Genomic DNA, 27,568 nt, shown 5'->3' with positions numbered 1-27,568 from the left:
AGCAGCAGGGCTATGTGAGGTATGTCACTCTTACTGCTGAAACAGTACCCTGGAAGGGACCTAAATCAAAAGAAATATCCTTTCTACCTCACTACATGTCTCTACTGACTACCATTGGAGGACTCATGCCTTCAGGCCTCTGCAGATTTCAGCAGCACCAAGATATGTCCTATATTTCTGCTTTTTCATTAGTTGTGATTCATTCAAGACTGAACTTTGATGATAATTGGTTGAGTAAACTAATAAAAAAAAAATTAGCTCTCAACCAGACTTCACAGCATTCTCATACTTCCCAACAAATTGAACAGGAAGAAACAAAACCAGAAAACACTCAAAACTGTGAAAATTAATCTGAACTAGCCTTTCCACAGACTCTTGGGATTGACTTGACACATCCTGTTGTCAGACTGGATTCCTAGAAGTAAGGGCCTTCCCAAAGTGCCTAGGCAGGGGTAATGCAGACAGGACTATACTGCTTGTCTTCCTCTCTGAGCTATCAATACCTCCCTTTGGGTCAATTGAAGATTATTGTTTCAAAAATGCCTACAAGCTCATTGTTGGTTAAACTGGCTCAGCCAACCATGAAATCATGGGAGGGTCAGGCCTGGCCCACCTTCTTACCTCTTGTCTGGATCACAATTATTGTCTGTAGAACCCCATTCCAGGTTCACAGACCAAGTAGACAAAAAAGCTTTAATGAAGGTTGAATTTTCCAAAAGGAAAAATTTCCAAAAGGAAAAATCAACTGCTTGTTGTCAAGTTTGTGTTCTTAACTCTGTATTTTCTTTGGTTTCCTTAAATGAAAATAAACCAGAGACAAAAGTATAGAAATGAAAAGGTTTCAAAATGCCCGAGAGAGTTTTGTAGAAGAACATATTCACTTACTCTCAGCCCCCAGGGAAATATCAAGCTAAGTGTATAAGGGCAGCAAACTTTCAAAATACAGTAATGACGTATGAAGATAAATGCTATCTTTGATTTAAAAGGTAACTGATAAAGATCAAAGAAAAAGATCTGAAAGTGAACTTTCTAAGTAATCACCACATAAGATAAATGTGGTTGTAATTTTGTTTGTTTTATTCTTATGGGCTCAAAGGGAATGCTTTTGTTCTGAAAAAAGTGGTCAGCAAAAAACTCAGGAAATTTTACCATTTGAAATGATTGGACTGACTTGACAATAATCAGATATTTTAAACACAGCTTGTCTAAATATATGTACATCTTCAGAGAGCTCACAAAACTTACACTGAGCAAGAAAGAAGAGGTGATCTGGGAGGTAACTCCAGAAAGGGAGAGTCTCTGCCATGAAGACAACATTACATATTCTAGAAGACAGCTCTGACCCTCCTCACCATCAGAGCAGCCGAGTGCACACCCTAAATTAGTTCACAGGCTTGACTCTCTCACTTCTGTGCAGTCCTTGGCCAGAAGCTAGGTTTTCCCCATGACAGTCGCTGAACAGTATATAAAAACAAAATAAATCTTTTAGAAAAAGAAAAAAAGACTTTCGGTGTTTGGCTAAAAGTCTCTTTTCTTTTAAGTATAACTAATATTAAATTATGTTCTGAAATAAGATAATGGTTTTAAAACCGAGATTAAATATCTGATTATTTGAAAATATGAGATAGAGATAAATGAGCTCTTTTACAAATGCACTTATTTGGAAACTGACATGGTTTTTGTTCTTCGTGTTTTGTTTTGTTTACGGAAAAAATCACAAAATTCTTAAAAGCAAAACAGTTCCTAAATCCCTGTCTCTAAAAAAGAACCTCTGTTAGAGATATTACAGTTGCAAATGACAGAAACCCAATTTCAGGAGACTGAACTAAAAAGGGAATTTATGGGCAAACATAACTGAAAAATCCAAGGGATAAAGGGTTCAGGTAGACCTAGGTATTTAAATTGCAAACATTTCTACATCTGTTAATTCTGCCACCCTGTGTATTGGTTTCATTTTTAATAGGAAACAAAATGACTCCAGAAGCTCCAGATTTCCATTGTATCATGGAGCCATTTCAGTGCTAAAAAAATAAAATAAAACAAAACAAAATAACTTCTGTGAGTTCAACAAGTGTCTTAGGACACAGTATCAGTAGCTGGTTCCGTTCACCGGTCCTTCCTGTGATCTGTGAGGCCACAGAATGACAGGGACTCTGAAAGGCTGACTGGCCAGTCCTGGGATTCTTTTCGTGCAGCTGCACCGCTCTGTTCCTGAAGGGAACATGCAACATGGCTCCCAAAGGAAAATGGTGTGCTGTTACTGGGAAAGGGCTGCTGCCATCTAAAACTGACAAATGTTACTATGGACACTTGCTTTCCCTCCATGCATTGTTTCCTCTTCTTTCCATCAAAAGCCTATCAAAACCAAGTCCAGGAATCATCTCTTCAAATCCCACTGAACCATTCACTTAAAATACTTAATTAGAATAACAAAGAGCTCCTCTGGACTCTCTCCCCTTCTAATCCTCACTCCACCGTTGGTTTTTCCCTCTATCTCTAAATTTATAATAAGTTTTGAAACTCTTTGTTTTCTTTTCATATAATAAATTCCCCAAAGGCATTTTATTCTTGACACCTAGGACAATCTCTGACACAAAATGAGAATTTGCAGAACTGGGCTGTCATTGTTGGTAGAGATGATTCTTTCTGAAGGTCTATCAGTGGGTCCATGTAATATTAGTCGCATTGAATTTATTCAGAAATAACAATGTAACTACCTCAAACAAAGCTTCCTTCTTTAATGTCTTCACCTTATAAATGCAAGTTTTAAAATTCAGTAACTGAGAAGTACATTTTTACCTATTCATTAGGCTTAAATTCACATAAAAATAGGAAAATATTGTGTTAAAATATCTGAAAATAATTCATTAGGAAGTGCTAGTCCCTCTAATTTAATCCAAACACAGTAAAACAACAATGATTCATTTCTAACTTCATTATATTTTCAGTTCATCTTCTGACTTCCCAAAAATAGAAGTTTTGCGTTCCACCATGATTAAAGATATTTCATGTAAAAATAGCCCATGGAACAGCAATGTATGACTTTTCAGATGATGTTATTTTTAACACTGCTGAAATTTATCATTACTTAAAATACACTAACTATACAAGTTCATTTTAGAGAACAGTCTGCTGTATCTTACAAATGTATATATGCTCTGAGCCTAAAGCTCATAGGTCTTCTCCATCTCCCATGAAAATGAGAACCATCTTACATTAACCCAGCTCTGGCATCACAAGTTTCAAAACCATTCATGTTGACTTGAACTCTAGTGATCAAGGCCTTTAAACTTATACTTAAACTTCCACATGAAGGTCCTAGAGTTTCAGGAAAGATAAGGGTACTAAGGTCAAGGAAAAGGTTAACTAATATTAACTGTGTGAGGCACAGTACTGAGTGCATTGCACACAAGAGGAGTCATCCACATTCCACTTTGTATCTATCTTCAGTGCTCATCTGGTTTCACACAGGAGAGACAACTGTCCACGCAGGAGTGCTGGAAAGATGGTATATGTAGGCAGAGAACCACACATGCTGTTCATTATGGGAAATATGGAGGCATTCTGAGAGTAGTTTTGCCTACCTAGCTTTCTAGTTTCATACCTGCTTGCAGATAAGGTACATTTAGCACCTGTTTAAGATTAGCTATTATTGTGTATCTTCAAAGCTGTTCACTGCCTCAGTCAACTACTGTGAGAACTCTGAGAGGGTTAAATTATTAATGGCCTGGTTTACACATGAGAAAACAGAGCCTCAGAAAGGTTAAGCCAGTTTCCCACAATAATGTGGCTCAAAAAGTAGTACAATTCCTTTTTTCCTTACAAAGAGCTTAAGAGCAATTTTCAGGATACTTGTACATAGCAAAGGAGTTGCAATTGATATTGTCTAAAAATGAGAATTGGTCATCTTGGCCCAGTGAATCTTTTGAGGTATTATAACAGTAATTTAAATTACCAGTTTGTGCTATTAAAGTAAAACTTTCATGTCATGAAGAATGCCTTTTAACTGTTTAGGAAGTTAGATCACAAACAATCCGTATTTAGAGAATGAAATCCTACTATAATTGTGCTGTAGCCCAGTACCATCTTTCAAATACTCTCACCATGCAAAAAATAAGCTTTTTGAAAATAAGAAATTTCAGGTAACTATTAAAAGGATTCTAAATTTAATTTTACTTGGATTTTTTTTAACTTGGATTTTTAAAATGAAATAAAGATTGCAGCTGGTATCTCTTCAAGAAATGCTTTCTCAAATTCTCCACCAAGCATAATGCACCTAACACAGAACAGAGCTGACATTTGTCCATGATGAGGTTTCAAAATCCAGCAATTAAATCAAGTTTAGGGGATTATTTATCCTCTAAAAATTACATGGCATATTTCTGCTTCAGGAAGTTACTGACCTTTTGAAGCTACAGAGCACTTCTATACACCAAAAACATTTTTTATCTAAAAAGATACATTAAAATTTAGTCAAATTTGATATCCATAGGCTTAATAAGATACAATGGTTGATAATTGCATTGGATAATACCTGAATGGTAAAATAATATTTTGTATCTTAATACCAGTTTAAATTGCACCCAATATCCTGAAGGCACAAATGTCCATGAAGCTGCCCAGCCTCCTGGGGACTCCCAACATGTGTCCCTTTCTATGGCTATGCTCAGGCAGGGCAGGAGGCTATCAGGTATGACAGTGCCTGGGAACCAACTCATACAACATAAGGTTGTTCTGACTTAGCAATATGCAATAACCTCAGCATATTTAAATTCTTTTCACATACAATTTAATGTCTCAGTTTAGAAAAACATTTGTTTTAGAAGAAGCTGGGTTGTGTTCTTGGCTACTCTGTATTTCAATATCCTGCTGGCCTTTCCTGGTCTCCACACATCCCTGGGGCCCAATCATCTCCAACTCCTACAGGGAGGAGCACAAGTCTTTAACCCTGTCACTCTGAGATATTTCTGAGGTCTTACCAACCCTCTTGGAGGGTTCTTACATAGGGAAGTAAATGTGTAAAAAAAGAACATACGCAAGTATTTACTGACAGTCTCAGCCTCAGTGTGGGAGATTTCCTCTGATGTTCTGAAAGGGATTCCAGGGAGGCCACATGCCAACTGATTTTTTAAATTCATAGAGATCCCAGAAAAAGATTCACCTCAGCTCCAGGAGGTAAACAACTCATCATAACATATTTTTTAACCTGAAAACTTTTAGCTAAAAAAAAAAACGCAGCTTTTCATTATATTCCCAAAACCTTCCTTTTCCCCTGAATCACATTGCTATTCTCATCCCCCTCCCCCATTTATACAGAATCTCAGGGTCTGAAGAGACCTTGAAGGTTAAATTACTCAACTCTAGCTAGCCTTTCCCTTCCCTTGATTTTCTCTACATCTCTATGCCCCAGATCCCTTCCTCTCATCATTTTTATTATTCTTCCTCCTCCCATTTTCTAGAAAATTACTGCTGCCTATAGAGTAGGTACAGGTAAGATAATGAGCACTCCTGGACATGACCAATAGAACCAAAATAAGCTGGCCATAAAAAGTACTGTCTAGGTAATAATTTGAGGTATAGGATCAACCCATCCCTAAGGATCTCCCTAACCTCAGTCTTTTACTTCTTAATATATCAAGGTAAGATGCAATACTCAGTTCCCTGTTGACCTAATGAATGAACACACTGTTACCTAGTCAAGTAAATGGCATATTTGGAGGCTATCACTCTCCTTTTAAGTAGAGAATTAAGACATCAGTGCCATTGGTCACAGATACCTTATTACAAATTAGTAATATTAATTTGTCCTAATTTAACTAATCATAAGAAAAAAATGGGAGTTTGTAATAAAATAGATGAGTAGAAAGCAATTTTGGAGATTGGGATATTCTGTAGTGGGAAATAAAGGATATAGACAGAGATGGAGGTGGAAGGGTCCTGAAACAAACTGGGAAATCTGTGCAGACAGAGGTATCCTACAGACATCGCCATCACCTAAACAATACAAACATGACAGCAACAAAACTAAAAATAAATATTACTACATTTGAGTTAGGATTGTATAGCTATAGTTATAACATCTATGTGCTGATTTGGGGAAACCTACATTGTGTAGTCTGAAATAGTCATGGCAACAATTAATAGTGAACAAAGGCCTACCATCATTCTATAACTATTTTCATTTTCTAAAACATACCAAAAAACAAGGAAAAACAGTTCTGCATTAGATAGACTTGACTTTATACTTGGCTGCTTTGGTGACAAGGCCAGAAAAGAAAGTTCATATCACAGTACTTACTGTTTCTTTAAAAGAGGCTCACTTAAACATGTCTGCCTTCTCCCTTTTTAGAGTCATATGCACCATTTAGCTTTGCTTTGGCCTTTGCTTCCACAAATTGTTAGTTCCTGCAGATAATAACAAGTGGAAGGATTAAAGAAACTACAGGGTAATGAACAAACAAAAGGATGGCGTGAACCAGGCACGCATGATGTTCACCCATGGCAGAGATACTTAGGACAACCGGTTTGTTGTTGGTTTTACTTTCTACTAGGCCTACTGTGAAAAAGCACAAAGCATCTCTCCAGGTACACTAATGGTACTTGGGAAAAATACAGATAATTACACATGAGTCTTAGATAATGAAACATTCCTTTTTATTTCCAAAGAAATCATATAATCACTTTTGGAGATTCCAGAGAGAGTCTCCATATCTACCACAATGCAAATGGAATGCAAATGGCAGGTTACATAAGGATCTGGGTATACATGGAATCAAAAGGAGTAATACTGGAAAAAATAGGGAGTAACATCACTAACCTAATCACAGTCTGGGCTGCAATCCTATTTCTGCCTATATTTATTTTGAAAGAAATCCTTCAGTGGCAAGTATGTAATTGCAGGTGATTTTTAAAGAGTTGCATCTCTACAGCATCATACAATTTACAATGTAATGGAACATTCATTATCCCCTTTGATTTTTATAATTTTTTTGTATCTCATGTTTCAAAATGAGGAAATTGGTGCCCAAAGGATTTGTGTGGCCGATGCAAGGACACAGAGTGACTGGCTACAAAACCAGGCCTCAGACCAGGTTTTCTTGCTGTTCAATATACATTTTGTTACACAAGCAGTTTCTTACTTTCAAAATCAAATTAATTATACCTCAGACAAGAATTAATACTGCTTAAAATGTGAAAATACAAAGTAGTTTCATGTATAACAAAATTACCCTTGCACTGTCATCAACTATTAGTATCCTGAGACAGTAAACTCTAAAAAGCAAATCTGAAATAAACCACCAATATTCCAAAGTTTTCATAAACAAAAAGAAGGATTTAGAAGAGAAGCCACAGAGCAAAAGTGCTATTATTAAAGCATGGTACTGGTTATGTCCTAATACCCTATAAATGACAGTGATCATTGGGAGCATACAAAGGCTGGTAAAAAATGGTATTTAAATAAAACAAATTTATTAAAGTAAGTGATACATTGCCATTAATTTCCCTCAAAATATTCATCAGTTTCAAATACATTCTTCTTCCCATCCTTGCCACTTTCTGAAGCAGCTCTGGAAGTCCTCCTTCATGAGTCTTTATGAGGTGTGATTAAAAAAAAATGTGGTGAATGTTGTTGCTCAGTGCCATCTAACAGAAAGACAGGATCATGAAAACATTATGATAAAAATATCACCTACCTTATTCACTGGATCTGGTATGCTGCAACTTCTGGCCCTGCCCCAAAGTCAAAATGATCATAGAAGGTAAATGTTTTGAACTGATTCAGGACATTTAGGCAGCCGCATTAGTACAAATAAAGACACTCAGAGGACTTGTTTCAGAAAGTGGCAAGAATGATGGATAAATGTGTACAAAGCAAGGAGGAATATTTTGAGGGAGATTAATGGCAATGTTCCTTTTATTGTAATAATATTTTTTTTAATTTAGGCATTCACTATAATTTTTTTTTATCAAATCTCATATGTGTCTTTAATCATTTGAGTTTTCACCTGTAGATTTTTTTTTTTTGCCTTTTACCAAATTTTACTAATTTTAGAGTACTATACAATACTTCTTGGTGTTATATAAAGGGTTCTATTTAGACATGCTGACTCCACTAATTAGCCCATAAATACTTTTACCCACTGTTTTGGTGAGATAATTACTGAGGAAAGGCCAAAGCATTTATGGTCAATCAGATGAGGAAAAAGGGAATATAGTTTTTAGCTGAATAAAATATAAAACATTACATGACAAAGCAGAAGCTATTAGCAGGATCAATATTTCTCCCAGTACCTTAATAAATCATTACATCAAAGGCTCTACACAGGATGGAGAAAACCTCAGTGTACCTCCACATAAGCTTCTAAATTGAAAAAGAAAATTCCATTTGAATTACAAAGACTTAATTGGTGTACAAAGGATATGACAAGCTACAAAACTAGTCTCCAAATTCTGGATGTATAAAGAGTTTTGAATCATTAGTGAGGGAAGAAAAGCAAAAAGACAAAGAACACTGCTCCTCTCTAGGCTGCACATTTATAATTTGCAACTAGTAAATATGTATGAATCGGCTCCACTGCAGTTAGGGATGACATACTGCTTCCTAGAGATATGGCAAAGCAGAGGATGGTTCAGCAGTTACAACCTACTTCCTCCCACATTGAACAGTTCTCAATTTTTCCAAGTCTCACCCTACTTAACTTACTCTCCCTGGGTACAGTTTCATAAAATGAAAAGTACTTTGATACTAAAGGATGTTCAATGTATAGAAAAAAGTATCCTATGGGGTACTCTCACAGTATCATGAGATATAAGTAATTATAATTTTTTTTTTCTAAATCCTTAGTCATTCTCTCTTTGATGGTCTTAGGAAAACAAGCAATTAAAAGAAGTTACTGAATTTACAGGTCCCACTTTCTTTTTTAACTCTGAGATAGTTTTCCTTTCTAATATGTAGTAAAAGACTACATGCTTTAGATATTAATACTATGAAATATTAAGCTTTAATTTAAGGCTGCTGTATTACCTTATTTACTGAGATGACAGTGAATACAAATACTATTTTGACTCTACAACTTCGGAATGTTTAATTAAAATATTCTTCTTAAGAGTTCAAATTATATAGATATCTCAAATGTCAGAGTAAGTTAAGACAGAACTAAGAGGTGATATAAGAAAATTTCCTTAGAAAGATTAACAAAAGAAAGCAGGGCTCCCCAACAATTCATTCAGACACTTCCTTTCATTCAACAATAAATATTACGTTTAGACTAATGATAAATATTAGGGTTAGACTTGTAGATAATTATCTCAAAAAATTCCCAGAAGATTCTATCCTCAAAGAGCTTGACAATCTAACTGGGTATATGAGGCACACAACTCTTGAAAAGTTAAACAGCTTTGTAAGATTTAACTTATGATATAAAATAAAAGTACCACACAGGATTATGTGCTCCAGTACCACATAATATGCTAAAGAAAATACACTGTAAGATTTAAAGAAATCTCTGTTGGCAGGGTTATTGGAGTAGCAGCAAAAGAAATGACTGAACTGGATTTTAGTAGGAGGGAAAGAAAGGACACATATTCCAATCAGAAGAAAATCATGAACAAGCACGTGAGAGAAGACATGAAGAAGGAGAGATGTCATGCTGCCTATCAGGGATGGATCTTACCCCACCAGTCAGGAAGGACAGTGGCTGGACTTTATAAGTTTCAAGGTCCAAAAGTTTCACGAAGAGACAGGAAAATGCTCATACCATCACCAAAGTCTGGAACACGTGGGAGTTGAAGCTGCAAAGGAGGGATGACTCTCTTCATGAATCCATGCTTCCCTTGTGATCAAGAAGTGCTAGGAGTGGGGGCGTTCAAAAACAACTCCAAGGCTATCAAAAAGCCTGCTTGTTATAGAAAATATGTTTCCAAAGGCCCAGGAACAAACCATAATTTCAGGGAAGAGGCACTAGGAGAATGGTTCTTTTAGTAGAAATTTCTCCAAGGAGCAGGGATGAGAGTATGTGACAGTATGTCCTCTATCTGCAAGGGGTGAGGACAACAGAGATGAAAAGCACAGTAGCTTTGATTTTATACTTCTGAATAGATTAGGTGTCTTCAGAGCTGGTTCAGGAGTTTCACTCAAAACTAGGAAGAGCAACACTACTTCACTCATCAAGGCAAGGGTGATATCCTAAGACATCTTACAGTTAAATCTGCTGGACTCCAACAGTTTAAGGAATTGGACAAGAGCAGATCAATATTTGGACTAGAAGTAGAAAAAACAGGAATGGTGAGAAATAAGACAAAGGACAATTTATCAGTTAGGAAGACAGGCCTGGGATCTGCACTCACTACTAGAACTGATATTCTTTCATACTCACACCATCTCCCACCTTAAAAAGTTTAAGGAAATCGCTTCTCGGCCTTTTGGCTAAGATCAAGTGTAGTAAAAGTTTAAGCAAATTTAGGTCTAGTGCCCTCCTCCAGGAAATCACAAGAAAGAAATGGTGGTAGAGGAAAAGAGTCTATGATGAAAGTTACACTATGAGAGATCCTGCTTGGAAGGCTGATCCTGTGGCATATTCTGAAATCTGGGGAAAACCAACACGGTGGTGAGCTATCCAAAAGGCCAACTCTACTGGGGACCTCCAGGGAGGAGAGCAAACATCTTTGGTAGGCAATCAGCTTCGAGTTGGCAGCTGCCTTTTCTGCTTCCTTGCAAGCACTACTGTTGCTGCAGCCAGTTTTTCTGCAGAAAGGCCATCAGCCATTGTGCTGATCATGGAGCTTAACTGTGTGGAAGAATTCTGCAGTCTCCAGTCTGAACTATCCCTCTGGGTGCCCCTGTTCAAGCAGCAGTTAATTTGAAAACAATTAGCTGGTGTTCATTTCCTTGAGGCACAGCTAGGTGGTCCAGCTATCAGGCTGGACAGGCTCTGAGGCTGGACTAAGATCTTAGCACAATACTCCGAAATGTTTCCAGGATTGATCTGAGTTTGTTCTGGAATTAAGAAAAGTTTAGGATGTCTACCCTTGATCACAATGAATTAGTAACTTATCTTTGGTATCTACCTTAGTCACTCTGGTAAGATTTCTTTTTTTTTTTTTTTTCTTTTTCCTCATTTAGTTTATTGGTACATTTTAGGCATACAGTATAGTTACATTCATCATTGGGATCTTATACCTTTATAGGACAGGTCTTGGTTCTCATTTTTTCCCCACACCTCTGCCCTCCCTTCACCCCCTTCATCCTTCCCTATTTATAAAAACTTTATTTCCATTTTTTTCATTTTCTCATACTTTTTTCTTTTGCCTTGTTTCATTTCCTGTACCCTTCCCACTTCCCCTAAACCTTTAGCCCTTTTCTTCCTATTAAAAATTATCAATTATACCATTATGATCTTATTTACAATTATAGTTTTTCACACCACAGAAACTACAGTATTTACACATGTGTGACTTATTTCACTTAAGAGTATAACATCGATATGCATCCAGTTTCCTATGAATGACTCTAGTTTCTCATTCTTCATGGCTGAGTAGTATCCCATTTTATACAAAAATCACACCTTCTTTATCCAGTCTCTAACTGATAGGCAAATGGGCTGTTTCCAAGTTTTAGCTATTACAAACTGTACTGCTATAAGCATAGGTGTTCATAATCACTGTGGTATGATTCTTTTAATTCTTTTGTAAAGACACCCACCAGAGGGATTACTGGGTCAAATGGAACCTCTAATCCTAGTTCTTCGAGGTATCTCCATACTGATATCCACAGTGGTTGCACCAATCTGCACTCCCACTAACAATGGAGAAGGGTTCCTTTCTCCCCATAACCCCACCAATATTTTGTTATAGGTTGATTTCTTGATAGCAGGCATTTTGTGGGATGAGATGGAATCTCAGTGTTGTTTTTATCTGCATCTCTCAAATGACCAGTGATGTGGAACATTGTTTTATATATTTATTTGCTGCTTCTAATTCTTTGAGAAATGTCTGTTCATATCAGATGCCCATTTTTGAATCAGGTCTTTATATTTGGGGGGGGCTGATTTTTTTTTTAGTTCTTTATATATTCTAGATAAGAGACCTTTGCCTGAGGGGCAGCTGGTAAAAATTTTTTCCCACATTGTAGATTGTCTCTTAGTTCTGTTGATGGTTTCTCTTGCAGTGCAGAAGCTTTTTAATAAGATGACATCCCAGTTGTTGATTCTTTGTGCTAGTTCCCATACCACTGAGGATTTGTTCATAAAGTCTTTTCCTATGCCAATGTCTTTAAGAGTTCTGCCTAACTTATCATCCATCAAATTTAGACACTCTTTTTTAATATTTAGATCTTTAATTCACTTGGATTTTAGTTTAGTGCGCGGTGAAAGATAAGGGTCTAGTTTTAAACTTTGCAAGTTGAGATCCAGTTTTTCCAACACCATTTATTAAAGAGGCTATCTTTCCTCCAGTGAGGATGGTTGGCTCCTTTGTCAAAGAAGAGGTAGCTGAGTACATCTGGAATCATTTCTGTATCTTCCAATCTATTCCACTGATCCTCAGGTCAGCTTCTTTGCCAGTACCATGCTGTTTTTATCACAGTGACTTTGTAGTATAGTTTCAAATTGTTATACCTGCTTCCATACCTTTGTTGCCTAGGATGGTTGCTATTCTAGGTCTCTTATGGTTCCAAATGGATTTTTGGATTATTTTTAATAGTTCTGTGAAACATACTGTTGGAATTTCAATTGGCATTGCATTCAATCTGTATAGCAGTTTTGGTAGTATGCCCATTTTCACTATGTTGATTCTTCCTACCAAGAAGCAGGGGATATCTTTCCATTTTCTTACATTCTCTTCGTTCTCTTTTGTCAGAGTGCTGTAGTTTGCAGTGTAGAGGTGTTTTGCTTCTTCATTAAATTGATTCCTAGATACTTCATTTTTTGGGATGCTATTGTGAAAGGAATTGTTTCCTGAATTTCTCTGTGAGGCTGTTATTTGTGTACAAGAAGGCTATCCATTTTTGAGTGTTGACCTTGTATCCAGCTACTCTGCTGAAAGTGTCAGTTAAATCTAGAAGTCTTTTGGTGAAATCTTTTTGGGTCTTCAATGTAGATATCATATCATCAGCAAATAATGACAGTTTAACTTCTTCCTTCCCTATCTTAATTGCTTTAATTTCTTTCTCTTATCTAACTGCTGTGGCTAATATTTCCATAACAATATTGAACAGCAGTGGTGATACTGGGCATCCTTGTCTTGTTCCTGATTTTAATGTGAAGGTTTTCAGTTTTTGGCCATTTAATATGATGCTGGCTGTTGATTTTTCACAGATAGCTTTTACTGAGTTGAGAAAGAGACCATCTATTCCAATTTTTTTGCAGGGTTTTTATCATGAATGGGTGTTGAATTTTGTCAAATGCTTTTTCTGCATCTATTGAGAGTATCATATGGTTTTTGTCCATAACTGTTAATGTAGTGTATTACATTTATTAATTTATATATGTTGAACCACCCTTGTATCCCTGGAATACAAACATTGTCAGGGTGTATGAACTTCTTGATGACTCTCTGTATTCTGTTTGCTAGTATCTTTTTAAGGATTTTTGCATCTATATTCATTAAGGAGGTTGACCGTAGTTCTCTTTTTTAGTTGTCTTTCCCTGGTTTGGGAATCAAAGTAACACTTGCTTCCAGGAATGAATTTGGAAGTATTGCTTCCCTTTCAATTTCATTGAAAAGTTTAAAGTATAGTGGCTATAGTTCTTCTCTAAATGTCTTGTAGAATTCAGCAGTGAAGCCATCAGTACCTGGGCTTTTTTTGTTGTTGTTGGTAAACTTTTAATTACATTTTTAATTTCACTGATTATAATTGGGGTGTTTAGAATTTTTTTTTAATCTTCTCTGGTCAACTTTGGTAATTCAATGAGTACCAAGAAATCTATTTCTTCTGTGTTTTCCATTTTATTAGAGTACAGGTTCTCAAAGTAGGTATTTATGATCCTCTGCATATCTACTGGGTCTGTTTGGACTTCACCTTTTTCCTTCCTAATTGCACGGATCTGAGCCTTTTCTTTCCTTTTTCTGACAAGGTTAGCTAAGGGCTTATCAATTTTATTTATTCTTTCAAAAAAACCAACTCTTCAATTCATTGATTTTTTTTGTATCATTTTCTTAGTTTCCATTGCATTAATTTCTGCTCTGATCATTATAATTTCCTATCTTGTATGAAGTTTGGATTTTTCTTACTCTTCTTTTTCTAGGAGTTTAAGAGTCATCATTAGATTGTTTATTTGAGCTTGCTCTGTTTTCCTAGTGTGGGCATTCATTGCTATGAATTTTCCACATAGAACTGCTTTCATTGTTTCCCACAGATTCCTGTATGTTGCACTGGCATTATCATTTATTTGTAAAAACTGACTAATTTCTTCTTTAATTTCCTGTGTGACCCAATGATTGTTTAGGAAAGTGCTGTTCAATTTCCATGTGTTTGTGTAGTTCCTAGTTTCTTATGCTACTGTTCTCCAGCTTGATTGCACTATGATCTGATAATATACAGGGGATAACGTCGATTCCTTTGCATTTATTTATACCTGTTCTATGAGCTATTATGTGGTCTATTTTGGAGAATGACCCATGTGCAGCTGAAAAGAATGTATATTCTGATTTTGTGGGGGTGGAACACTCTATAGACGTCTATTAAGACCATATGGTCAAAAGGTTGGTGCGGTTCTAGCATTTCGTCATTGATTTTTTGCCTAGATGATCTGTCTATTTGTGATAGTGGGGTATTGAGTTTCATGCTTTTTCATGTTACTTAATATTTGTTTTATATAGTTTGGGGCATTAATATTCGGTGCATATTTATGATTGTCACCTCTTCCTGTTGGATTGTCCCCTTTACCAGGATGTAGTGGCCTTCTTTGTCTCTCTTAAGTTTTGGTTTGAAATTTACTTAATCTGCAAATAAAATTATTACCCCTGCTTTTTGCTGGGCTCCTGTCGTATGGAGAATTGTTTTCCATACTCTCACTTTCAGTCTATGGGCTTCTTTTTGCACTAGGTGTGTTTCTTGTATACAACATATTGTTGGATTTTGCTTCTTAATCCATTCTGCCAGTCTACTTCTCTTGATTAGTGAATTGAAGCCACTGACATTGATGGTTATAACTGATATGTACTGACTTATTATTGTCATGTTATTGTTCTTTTGTTGACTCTTTACTTTTTACCCCCTCTCCTTTTAGTTTCTTGCCTTTCCTATTTGATTTGGTCTGCTGGATCTCATGGTGTTGTGACCTTCATTGTCTTTTTCTAGGATATTGTTTAGAATTCCTTGTAGTGCTGGTTTGGTATTCATGGATTTTCTCAAGTATTCTTTGTCATGGAAGTATCTTATTTCCCCATCGATTTTGAAAGAATTTTCTGTCATTAATTCTGTGAACAGCATTTTAAAGTCGTTTGTATTTTGTCCTGCTACTTCATGGATTCCTATCAGTCTTATGTTATTCTTCTTTGCATCATCTAGGAGTTGTTGGATCGATTTCTAATGATCCCTTACTGATTTTAAGAGACCTCTTTTTTCCTGGTCACTGACTACCATCCTATCTTCTGTATCTGAAATTCTATCTTAACATTCATTTATCCTGCTCTGAAAACCTTTCAAGAGTTTTTAATCTCCTCGATATGTTTTTTTTCCTCTCATTAAGTTTATTGGTACATTTTAGGTATACAGTACAGTTACATTCATCATTGGGATCTCTGCATTTCTGTTTGAATCTGTCTGGTAAGCTTTCATTTTCCTTATTTTTGCCTCTGCAACAGGTAAATATTTCTACCTTTCAACACTAAATAGACTGGATAACTCAATCTTTTTCTTTCCTATGAATTAAAAAGTAAAATGAATCATTATAGCAAATTATAGTTGAAAAATAAACAAAAAATGCAGAGCTTAAAGAGAAATAGATTTTTTAAAGAAAATTTACTGGGTTTGGCTTTTTAAGTAGCAGACTTCCTTTTACTCATTGGCCAAAATAGTTTTTAGGACCAAGATTTCTTTCTGATGAATAAATATTTCTTCCCAGCCACCTATATCCATCCTCGTTCACACTTTTTCCCCTTAAGAAGGATGAAAACAGCATGAGAAAACCTTTTTTCTCACCCTTCTGATTCTTTTGCCCTGTTCTCTGCTAACCATTTGTCTCCTATAATGACAAGGATGTAATGAACAAGAGAAAAATAATGTTACTAGAGACTTTCTCAGGTCAGTACACTACTCACCCAGTGAAACCTGGCAACCTACACACATTGGAGCTGTTGGCAAGTCTTTGTGTAATTCATCTGTGCTGGAATAACAGGATTGGGAACAACATTCAGGGAAATGTGCAAGGGATGCAGGTCACAAAATAGCCCCTCCAAACACAAGCACCCTTACATTAGGGTCTGAAATTGTTTTTTTTATTTTCCGCCCTAAATACTCTAATTAGAACTGTGAGTTTGTTTGTTTGTTTGTTTAACCTTTGTTTTTTATGAAATGCACTGGTATACAGTGTTCTGTGAAGAAGTTTTTTGTAGAATAGAAAATTCAGCGGTACATAAAAATAAGATTCCAGATACCAGATGTTAGATTTAAACTTTATTTCTCAGGAAGTTTTGGCAATTGCTTAAACTAAAAGTTTCAACTACTTCAAAAATTAAGCAAGAAATTTCATCTTCCCTCTTACCACAGTCTCACTTTTTGGCACAATAATCAAACAGTTTCTTGTTCAACTCTCGTACATACAAGCATATATCTCTGTTTATGTATCCATGTATAAATTTTCTGAGAAATGTTCATTATTTCACTCAAATGTGCTTACTTGTTCTCTTAAATGACTATACTGTATCCTATTGAAAGGGTATACAGTGATAACTATATTTTTGTTGATGTACTTTTTGATTACTTCCAAGGTCTTTGTTGTTATTTGGGTAGTATTTTTTTATTATTTCAGTACTGGAGACTGAGCACAGGACCTCAGGCATTTTAGGTAAGTGCTCTACCAGGATCTATATCCACAGCTCTTTTCATTTTATATTTTAAGACAGGATCTTGCTAAACTGCCCAAGCTTCACTTGAACCTACAGTCTCTGTTCTATACTTAGTAGCTGGGATTATAGGGGTGCACCACTAATAAGTTTACACACACACACACACACACACACACACACACATATATGTTTTTGTATTATACTACTTATATATATTATATACATATATACATATATTTCATATATAAAAGGCAATATATTAAACGCCTCAAAATATTTCTAATATACACTCCTCCTAATAGTTATTCATTTCTGAATAACAGCTTCAACTGTTTAAATTATCTTTTCAATTGGTAATTTAACTGAAAACTGGAAAATACTGTCATATTTTAATTTGATTGCATCATTAATGAGGTCATGCTTGGTAGCCACTGTATTTTTCTTTGAACTGTCCATTCATATGCTTTATATATATTCTCTTCTGCTGGGTTGTTACTTTTTGTTGACTAATACACATGAGTCCCTTGTTTAGCAAGGAAATCAGTCTATCATCTCTCATATATATGGCAAATACATTTTGAACTTTCCATTTGTCTACAGGCTTTGGTTTGTTCAGGAGTAAAGCAGTCTTCTAGAAAAGAAGGCATCTTAAACAAGTCATCAGTAACTATAAAACAGATTACATACTGCCGACTATGATGTGCTCTGAGGAGGGATTACACTTGTCTTAAGTGACAAGGTCACCTGGACTAATTAGTGAAAATTATCTCCAGTTTCATATAGTCATAGATGCCCTCCATAACATGGTCCCTCTCTCCTGGCAGCCTTGTCTTAATCTCAGTGGGGATCCTGATCCAAACTACTAAGTGCTCGTATCTGGAAGTCACTCAAAACTAGTAAATAAAATTTTATTATTTTATTTGTTCCCCTGTATCCCTATCAATAATTCAAAGAGAAACAGGAGATAGAACAAAGTATATAACCAAAAGGCAGATCTAAAGAATTATTGCACTGATAAAAGAATTCAGCAAATCCCTAAGATTCTTTTTGCATTTCACAGTGATTTCCCCTGGCCTTACATGTCAGGATCTTGTATGTTGCCCCTTATTGTTATCACTAACCAGGGTGCACTCTGCACAGGGAACTGACTGTACTTGCCACTGTTATGCAAAGAAAAACAAAGTACCAGCCTAGCCAACAAAGCCTGCCTGTGCTGGAACAGATGACACATGGTGAGGCAGAGCATGTTCTGCAGAGAGCTTGCAGGGGGCAAATCCTAACTCTCTAATGGGTAACTACATTATTCAGAGCTAGATAACTTCTTGTGGCCCCAGATTTCTTATTCCTAAGATATAGACAAGCACTTTATGATAAAATAATAAAAGCAGTAACATCATAAGGCTGCTGTAGGATGCAAGAAGTTATATAAATAAATGCATGTGGTGAATTTTAAATAAACATGGCCTGTCAGTATAATAATAATTAATAGAGACAACAATACAGAGTGTGGAGAAGTCCAAATAGTCCTTACACAGATGAATGAGTAATAGCAGCCACAGAGAAAGAAGCCCAAAAGAAACAATCAGGAAATGCAGTGAGGAGCAGACTGGAGTTCAGAACAAGGCCTAAAATAAGTAAAGATGAGTGTCATGAGTGTTATGTGCCTAAAAGGTAGAGAATGGCCTCAACAAAAACAGACACAAAGAGTAAACTGCTGAGTGCATGTGGATTGAAGGAAAGTACTTCAACAATGTAAACTGCCTAGGGATTACCTCACAAATAATCTTTCAGACTTTTTGTTTATTTAAATGAGATAAATGTTTGCTTATTCTTTGTTCTCAATTAATAAACTGAGTCAGCTGTTATAAAAGAAGTAGCAATAATCTTTAAGAAAGTTGTGTTCCAAATGTTTATCTCTGAGGCAAATATTTGAAAAGAGAAACACCTGTGTCACAGAAATTCTGCTTAACAGGATAGACAACTCTCCAGACTGGTCCCTGGTGCTCCTGACTGCAAATGCTGTGGAGGTGGAGCTGTGACACCGTTATCAATGGCATTCTTTCAATCACTGCACATCTGCTGAATGCTCATCACTGGCACATTACCCTCCCAGGAAAGGGAGATGGGGAACAAAAAACAGCAAAGTCTCTGCTCTCATGGGGATTTTACTTCTGTGCACAGATACGCAGTGATGGACAGTATAAAACTAAGCAGGTAAATGAGATTTCTTCATACAGTGAAAAGTACTGGGATGAAAATAAAAATGGGTGCGGCCATGGGGTAGAACACTACCATAAGGAAATCACATCTGGACTGATGGCTGATTCATGAGACAGAGGGAAGCAAAAGGAAGTCTCCACCTGAGAGAATTTCAATAGCAAGGGGCTGAGGCTGGAAAGAGCTTGGTATGCTCAGAGAAGAAGAGGAAGGCCATAGAGGCTGGAACAAAGAAGTGAGAGTGCACAGGAAACTCGTCCTAAGCAAAAAGTTACTCTGATTCCAGCTTTGAACACAAAGCACATATCTCCCCTTCCTCCTATGGTTTGCTTCAGGATTCGCAGCTTCTCTGCTCCAAAGATGCATGAAGTTGGGCCTAAGAAACTCTCATAACTAGTGGTTCTATCTCAAGGATCCATGATGGGGCCTTGGGATCCCAAGCATTAAATGGAAAGAACATGAAAGACGTGGGTGAGGAAAAAGTCATTAGGGAGTGGTTGTTCCAGTACCCACAAACACATGCATTTTGGGGTCTGGACCTGGGAGATTTCTGTCCACTGTCAACAAATTTCAGTAAAACTAGTTTAGTCATAAAAGAAATTCTGCATTTTGTTTCCTTATTTTGTCTGTGAGCTCCCAAATAGGACTTTGAACAAAATCACTTGGGGACAGCAGAAAACCAAGGGTTATTATATACAAAACAAGACAAGGGGAACAAGGACAGTGGCTTATCCATTACCTTTTAAGACTTATGTTAAAAACAATACAAAAACACAAAAACATGCCATCCTAGTAAATGTTACTTAGGATCACTTTGAAAATAGCAAACCCATTGATGGATAGAAAATAATTCTCACCTATGACAGCAATTTTAATGAGACTTTCTATTTTATTTCATGGCCTTGTTTTTAAATGCTCAATCTTTACAACAACCATTAATATTATAGTAGCAAAATAACTTATAACTGGCGATAATTATGAATAGGAAATTTGAGATGCCTGTTTTCCTGAGCCAAGTTTCAACTAAATGTTTTTGCTACTAAAATTAAGCTTTCTTATATAAACATTGAATGTAAGTAAATCACTCTGGGGATGTGGTATTTATATTAATTTTCCATTTGTTATTTGTTAGCATGAATAAATAATGCTAGATGTAGTTGACACTGGATTTTTAAAAATTCTTAAAATAATAAGAGCAAATTTCTCTATGAGGTCATATTACTTTCTTGTAAAGAATGATTATGCCACAGTTGTAAGCGGTACAAGTCAATGAACTTGATACTTGGAAGTTTACTTTGCTGAAAATCATCAATGGATAGGCCAATGAATTTTATACCTGTGTATGAATTCTATTCTATGAGTACTTTGAACGAATATGCCCACCTAGGTTGAATAAATGTATTTTTTTGTTTTGTGAAATATGCATACTGTTGCTTTATATGCTAACAGCATGTCTATAGGTATTAGAATATGATTTAAAAATTCTTCTACAGCAATACAAGAACACTGATTTGGGAATAAAGTAGTACTTTTGAAGGAAAAAAGTACTAAAGATAGAAAGTCTTTGTACTATCTGGATAAGTATCAACTCAAAGCAGAATATATCATATTGTCTCTACTCTCAGAAGAGAAGGTAAACTCTATCACTGGATGCTGAATGTCCTAACATGGTATAGATTTCTAACAAGTAAAATAATTATTGAACTACACATATATTCTAAACAAGATGAGTTTAGATGATGTCCATTGTGGAAATGATTCACAAATTATAAACTACTGTAAAACAAAAGAGCATGTCATTATTATTTTGGAGTTGCTTTATTATGGCAAGTCTTATGGCTAAAGCACTGCCTATTATTTTTTCAGTGACCATGTGCAGATCATCTCAAATAAGAATTAGCAGAAAAATCTGCCCTTCCAGAAGTAGAGACAGCCAATGGAAAATGGTATTCCATCCAAGAAATCAATTTGTTTATTCATAATTTGAACAAAATGCTTCCATGCCAATTCCTGATTGTTCTCCCCAAGAACTTTATAAAATTCACTAAAACAGATGGAGGGGAAAAAATACAACTAAAATCTGATAGCATAATTAGTGGCCTGGAAGTTTGGAGTAAAAACCATATGACCAAATCTTAGCAGGAAGGTAAAAGAACATAGTCACTGAATAGTTAGCAAAGTAACATAATACAATGTTAGGATAGAGCTTTTCTTCACATTAGCATTCATTTTTAATATCTTACCTTGATTACTGCTTTTAAAATAATGTGATGTTAAACTTGAGTTCTATCACTTTCCTTTTTATTTAGCCTTCCATAGTAGCTTTAAATATTTAATATATATTTTTAAATGGACAAAATGACATCCAATAAATAAACTGTCTGCCAAGGGGCACTTCATTAAATTTTTTTAATTAGTTGCAATGATTAATATAACTCTCAAAGATCAATTTACTACTGTTAGATATGGTCAGATAATTAGTTAATTAATCTTATAAAAACTAGGAGAATGAACCACAAATGTTCATAATTTCAAGAAAAGGAGCTAGAATATAGAGAAAAGTCCTTGCAGAGGAAGAATCAGTGCTTACTGTACATATCTGCTTTGCTCTGCACACTCCCTACAGATGACAAGAAAAAGAAAAAGAATTCATAAAGTAGACTTATAAAGCATAATAACATGAGTCATGGTATGACTGTGTGACTTCAAACATCTTTGCATTTAACAATCTAGAGATTCAGAGCCTGATATTTACTGAATCACACACACGTCTTCTCCTGATTTCTTGTTTAAAATAAACTTTATGGCAAGATATTTGAAATTGTGAATTCTAGCCGGACAGCTTTCTAATGAGAATATAGCCCTGTTTGGGTTTTAAAGCTTTCTGACATTTAAAGATGTTTACTTTGAGTCTCTAAAGACCACAGAAAATACTCCCCTGCTATAAAAATGCTGATCTATTGTACTTTCAAAACATAATATGAGAAATCCCTAGGTGATGCATCTTTCTTTGTGATAGAATAATACTCTTTTTTCAATTCTTTGACAAGTGGTAGTATTATTTATAAACTCGCGTTACACAGCATAGTGTGTAACTACAGCAACAATATTTTGATAAAATATGTCAGGTAAAGCCTTATGCCTTCAAAAGCTAATCTGGAAATCATCTTTCCCTTTCCTGGAATGCAGAACACTTTCTAGCCCAGCTGGCAGGTATGCAGTGCAACATCCATGGAGAATGGCATTATGTTGAGAACATGCAACATCTGATTTAAAATTCTTGCTGTGCCAAAGAACTACTTTCAGCAACCTTGTCAGGGTCCACTCAGAAGAAGTTCTCCTGGCTATTTCCATCACTAAGTGAGAGGAAATCATACTTTAACCAAACTTCTATCAGCCTGATGATCTCCTCCCAGAATCATTGTGTTTGATTTGGTCCATTCCAATTGAGCTTCCAGGGTCAAGTTAGATCCCAACTACAGAGGAAAGAACACCCCCCCAAAAAAAGAACTTAGCTTCTAAAATAATGCATCCCCAACACAGCCAATATTTCTAGAGTCACAGCTTCTTACATCTAGAACAAATCCTTAATACTTTTCTTGGTCTGCCAAAACTCAAGCTCCTATACTAATTTGTTAATGTGTGTCCATTAGTATAATTATTATTTGCATCCCAACAATCAGTAATGTTTTTAAACCTCATCTCTTTTTTTTTCTTTTTTTATTGAGGTTATTGGTACAATCTAGGTATACAATACAATTACATTCATCACTGGGATTCTGTACCTTTATAATAATAGGTCTTGATTCTCATTTTTCCCCGTGTCCCTGCCCTCCCTTCACCCCCTCCTCCCCTCCCCATTTACAAACATTTTATTTCCATTTTTTATTTCTCATATTTTTTCCTCTCCCTATTACCTTTCCCCCACCCTTCCCACTTTCCCTACACCTTTAGCCCTTTACTTCCTATTTCACATTATTAATTATCTCATTAGGATCCTGTGTACTATTGTAGTTTTTCACACCAAAGAAACTATTTGGTATTTCAGTTAAAGAAATCTCTGTATGAACAAAAATAGGGAATCCTAAAATAAAACTAAAAAGGAAAGTAAAAGAGAAAAGGCAATGATGTAACATCAAAATAATCCTTAATTCTGGAGATGAAAATGGTCCCTGAACATATTTAAATTGCTTCTCGCTCTTATAGTCTTATCTTATTCTTTTTTTCATTATTTAGAGAATACTTTATTAGTTTCTGTAATCAAACCCACGTAGATATGACCTTACATATTTAGGACGATGTGTTACCCCTGTACACATGGAAAAAATAAAAATAAAAATAACATGTCAATAATAAGTCAGTGCATATCAGTTATAACCAGCAATATCAATGGCCTCAACTCACCAATCAAGAGAAATAGACTGGCAAAATGGAATAAGAAGCAAAATCCAATAATATGCTGTATACAAGAAACACACCTAGTGCAAAAAGAAGCCCATAGCCTGAAAGTGAAAAGATAGAAAACAATTCTCCATGTGACAGGAGCCCAGAAAAAAACAGGGGTAGCAATCTTATTTGCAGACAAAGTAAATTTCAAACCAAAACTGAATCTAGTACTATTGATGTAGGACAGTACTCTATCATACCTCAATGAATGTAAAATATCTAGTACCTGCTTTATGATACATAGTAGGGATCGTGCTTTATCACAGTTACATTTAATGATATTACTCTAGAATGTTTTCTTTCCAGATGATGATTACGAGGCTAATAGAAAAAATGGTGCCAGGTACCACAACAGCAACAGAACTTGGCTGTTATCTGGATATTATTCTTTTCTTTGTTTTGTTTTTTTTTAAATGGAATGTGCTGAATGTGTATAATTTTGTTCAGATGACTGCAGAACCTGGAAAAGCTGTTGCTGCTATCAATGCATAACATACTATTATTAGTCTATATATATATATATACACACACACACACACACACACACACATATATAAACTGAATTTTGGGAAACTTTAACGGTGCTGCCAACTTTGGAAAAAGTCATCCCAATTTACTGTGTTGACTTGGCATTGTACAGAAATGGACAACCATATTGTTCTAGAAATGTTAATTTATTTTTATTTTTAAACCTCATCTCTTAATGAGATTAGACAGAGAAGGCAAACAGATTTCATTTCAAAAGCTAATTTTTATCTATTTGGACTGATTCCCTAGAGGTCTGACTTGATGAAAATCCTGAGCCTGAGCATGGTGGAAAAGTGTTAAGCTAATGATTTCATGACACCTACTAGCCACAGGGGCAGATCTGTCAAATCCCCAGAGCTTACCATGTGTGTAGCTAATCAACAAATATTTGTTTTAATAAATCATTCAATATGGTTTTTTTTTTGCAATATGGCTGAGATCTCTTTAGAAGACCTCTAAAAAGCAAGGTAACTGGGCAGGGAACTGCATGCTACAATTCTAGCATTCTGGGACACTAAGGCAGGAGGATGGCAAGTTAAAACCCAGCCTGGGAATTTGGGGAGACTCTGTCTCAAAATAAAAGATAAAAATGGGCTGGAAAATATATCTTGGTGTGAAGGCTCTGGGTTCAATCCCCAGTACCACCACCACCACCGAAGAAAACATATAACTAAATAGCTTTATGCCCTTAAATATGAATATATTCCTTCTTTTATTCATCCTCTCCCCCCAACTCTCTCTCTTTCATTTGAAATACTTCCATAACCCTTAAAGGGGTTTTCCATTACCTCTCCCTTTTCAAGTCACACTGCTATCCAAATAGCCTTGGAATAACACTTTTGGAACATATGTGCCCATTCTCTGGCCAGTTCTTTGTTCTCTTTTGAAGCATGCCACAGAATTGTGCAAAAAGTATTTTTGTTCTCATTGAGTTTATTGGTACTTTTTAGGTATACAGTACAGTTATATTCATAATTGGGATCACAGAACTAGAAGGCTATGAGTGGCATATGCTTCTTGCTTTACCTAATTCGGCTATATTGTTTTACATCAGGAGTTGGACTGAAGTCCTACATGAATCAAATAGGCATGTCTGATAGCAGACTGGGAGAGTATAACCCCTCCTCCAATGACTGCTACCAAGGCAAAAGCCCTGGTCTATGAAGTAGCAGGGCTCTGCTGAGTTACGTGCAGCTGAGGTCAAAATGAACCCAGTTAAAATCCTTTCCCTTGATTATGGCTTCTCACTGACCCAATGAGTTGCTTGCTAACTGCACCAGGTCCCAGTACTGGTTTGTTCTATCCAAGCAAGATAAGCAGTTATAGCCCTACATGGCGCCATAATGCCAGGTGATCGGCAGTATTTTATTAGATGCATTCAAAGCATACCATGCTCACTATTCCTTCCCTATATTCAAGAAATACTGGACGTGCTTTGGGGCCTTTGTCTTTGCTGCCCAGAGCAGCACTGATCAGTCCCAAGACCCAGCTTTTTCTCTAAGTCTCATTTCTTCTCTTTATTCTTTAATTAGCTTTGTGTTCTTGCAGCTCACAGGAGACTTGGATCCACTGCATGGGTTCTGGTAATGTTTTCTTTCCTATTCCCTATATCACTTGGGGCAAACTGATAGATAGATAGATAGATAGATAGATAGATAGATAGATAGATAGATGGATGAGTACATATTTGGTAGAAAGCTGGACCCCAAATATTTACTCAGATCATCTTCATTAATCAATTTACCAGTTATCCTCAATTATTTGATTTCTGAATCAATATTTCAGACTCTTCCTTGGCTCTCAGACCATGACTTTCTTCTTGAAACTTTGATTTCACTGTAATACAGGTCTAGGTAAAAAATACTTTTAGCCACTCAGAAAAGGAAATGCCCCACACCATTCCCACATTACTGCATGAAGGCAGAGGAGGAAACAATACCTCTTCACTTACTAAAATATTTTACTTGGGAGTAGAAAAAGCAAACTCCTTAACAGTACAAAAAAAAACACACACACACACACACACACACACACACACACACACACACACACACACAGTTCTATCTTTCTCCATTTGGCCTCTGTTGTGCTGCTCAGCTTCATACCACCAATCTTCATACTCCAAAGATGAGCCTCTCACATCTCCCTGACCATACCATGTTGTTCCTGTAGTTTTCTATCTTTTCACATAGTGTTCATGCTTTTTTGTCTATTTGACAAATTCCAATTAGGTTTTGAAAACTCAGATCTTAAATTACCCTGTTCCTAAACTCAAAATAAGTTAATCATTTCTTCTCTGATTTAGCCCTGTATCTTTCCCATAAATATTTCTGTAGTTTCACCAATCATATGCTTTGTTAGTTTAAATATCTGTTAAATGGTAGTATCATTATTTATCCCTGGTTTTTAGCACTCAGTTCAATTTGGACATATCACATATAAATGAGGATACCTTTGAGATTTTCTATTTGGGGAGTAGAGGGAATAGTGATGACATTAACCAAGAAAAGTGAAAAATAGGAGCAGACTGCATTTTGATGGATAATTTGTTTTGAAATGTTCACACTTCAAAATCTCAGTGAGATATGGCATAGAAGAAATCAGAAATAGATACATCTCAGCCTACAGTTGGACAAAAGAGTTAGGACTGATAAGAGACACCAGGAAGACATCAGTACATAGGTAGTAGAAGCCATGGATAAAGAGAACCTAAAGAAAGACAAGAAAAAGAGGCAATAAAAGAACCCTAAACTTAGCTGAAATTTGTCCACAATTTAAGGACTAGTGAAAACTGAAAGAGAGATGAAGGCATGAGAAAAAAGATAAGAAGAATCCAAGGACCTGAGAAACCAAAGGCCTGAAAAAGTTAAAAATAAAGGGTATCAATAATTTTAGAGTTTCATTATGGTCATGAAGGATAAAAAAATAAAGAAATGACGGATTTTTACAATCTAGGAGGAAAGATGTACAGGAAAAAAGCAAGATCAAATTGAGAGCAATTTCTGGGGGAGAAAAAGATCAGAAAAAAAAAAAAAGCAGTTTGTAATCAATCAAAGCCAACAACTGCCTTCCATCCAGACTCATTACTGAGGTCCTCGCAGAGCAGGGAGCCCTCGGTGGCCCCTGGGTGGGAAGAGGAGGGAAACACAAAGGGAGACCTGTGGTGAGAAGGAATTCACCAATGAGTAAGGCATAAAGGAGTCTACTCTTCCCGCATCAACATTAGACACATTTTTGTGTTGGACAAGATGATCTTAAGAAAATCGAGGAGAAGGTGGTTAACAGATCAGTAAGCAGAAAGATCTCCTAGGGTAAAGATGAACTAAGAGCCCAAAGGATTATCAAGAGCATTTTCTGATGCTACATATAT

At 36.0% G+C, this 27,568-nt stretch overlaps 1 protein-coding gene and 1 pseudogene across 2 annotated transcripts in view; one reads left to right on the top strand and one right to left on the bottom strand.

Moving 5' to 3' along the window:
* Enox1 (ecto-NOX disulfide-thiol exchanger 1) overlaps positions 1-27,568 on the bottom strand; it is a 436,949-nt gene that overhangs the window by 334,473 nt on the left and 74,908 nt on the right. Inside the window, exon 2 of one of the 2 annotated variants that reach the window (XM_010637078.3) lies at positions 6,299-6,405. The exons of the other annotated variant lie outside the window; for it this stretch is intronic. The gene's annotated coding sequence lies outside the window, so the exon portion shown is untranslated. The remainder of the gene's footprint in view (positions 1-6,298; positions 6,406-27,568) is intronic. 2 annotated transcript variants of the gene reach the window in all.
* On the top strand, positions 10,407-10,477 carry LOC117284692 (annotated as a pseudogene).

Source organism: Fukomys damarensis, unplaced genomic scaffold (genome assembly GCF_012274545.1).
Source record: "Fukomys damarensis isolate Sample0158 unplaced genomic scaffold, DMR_v1.0_HiC HiC_scaffold_38, whole genome shotgun sequence".
Classification (NCBI taxonomy): Eukaryota; Metazoa; Chordata; class Mammalia; order Rodentia; family Bathyergidae; genus Fukomys; species Fukomys damarensis.
Note: the sequence above shows the minus strand (reverse complement) of the source record. Positions and strands in the feature narration are given on the sequence as shown.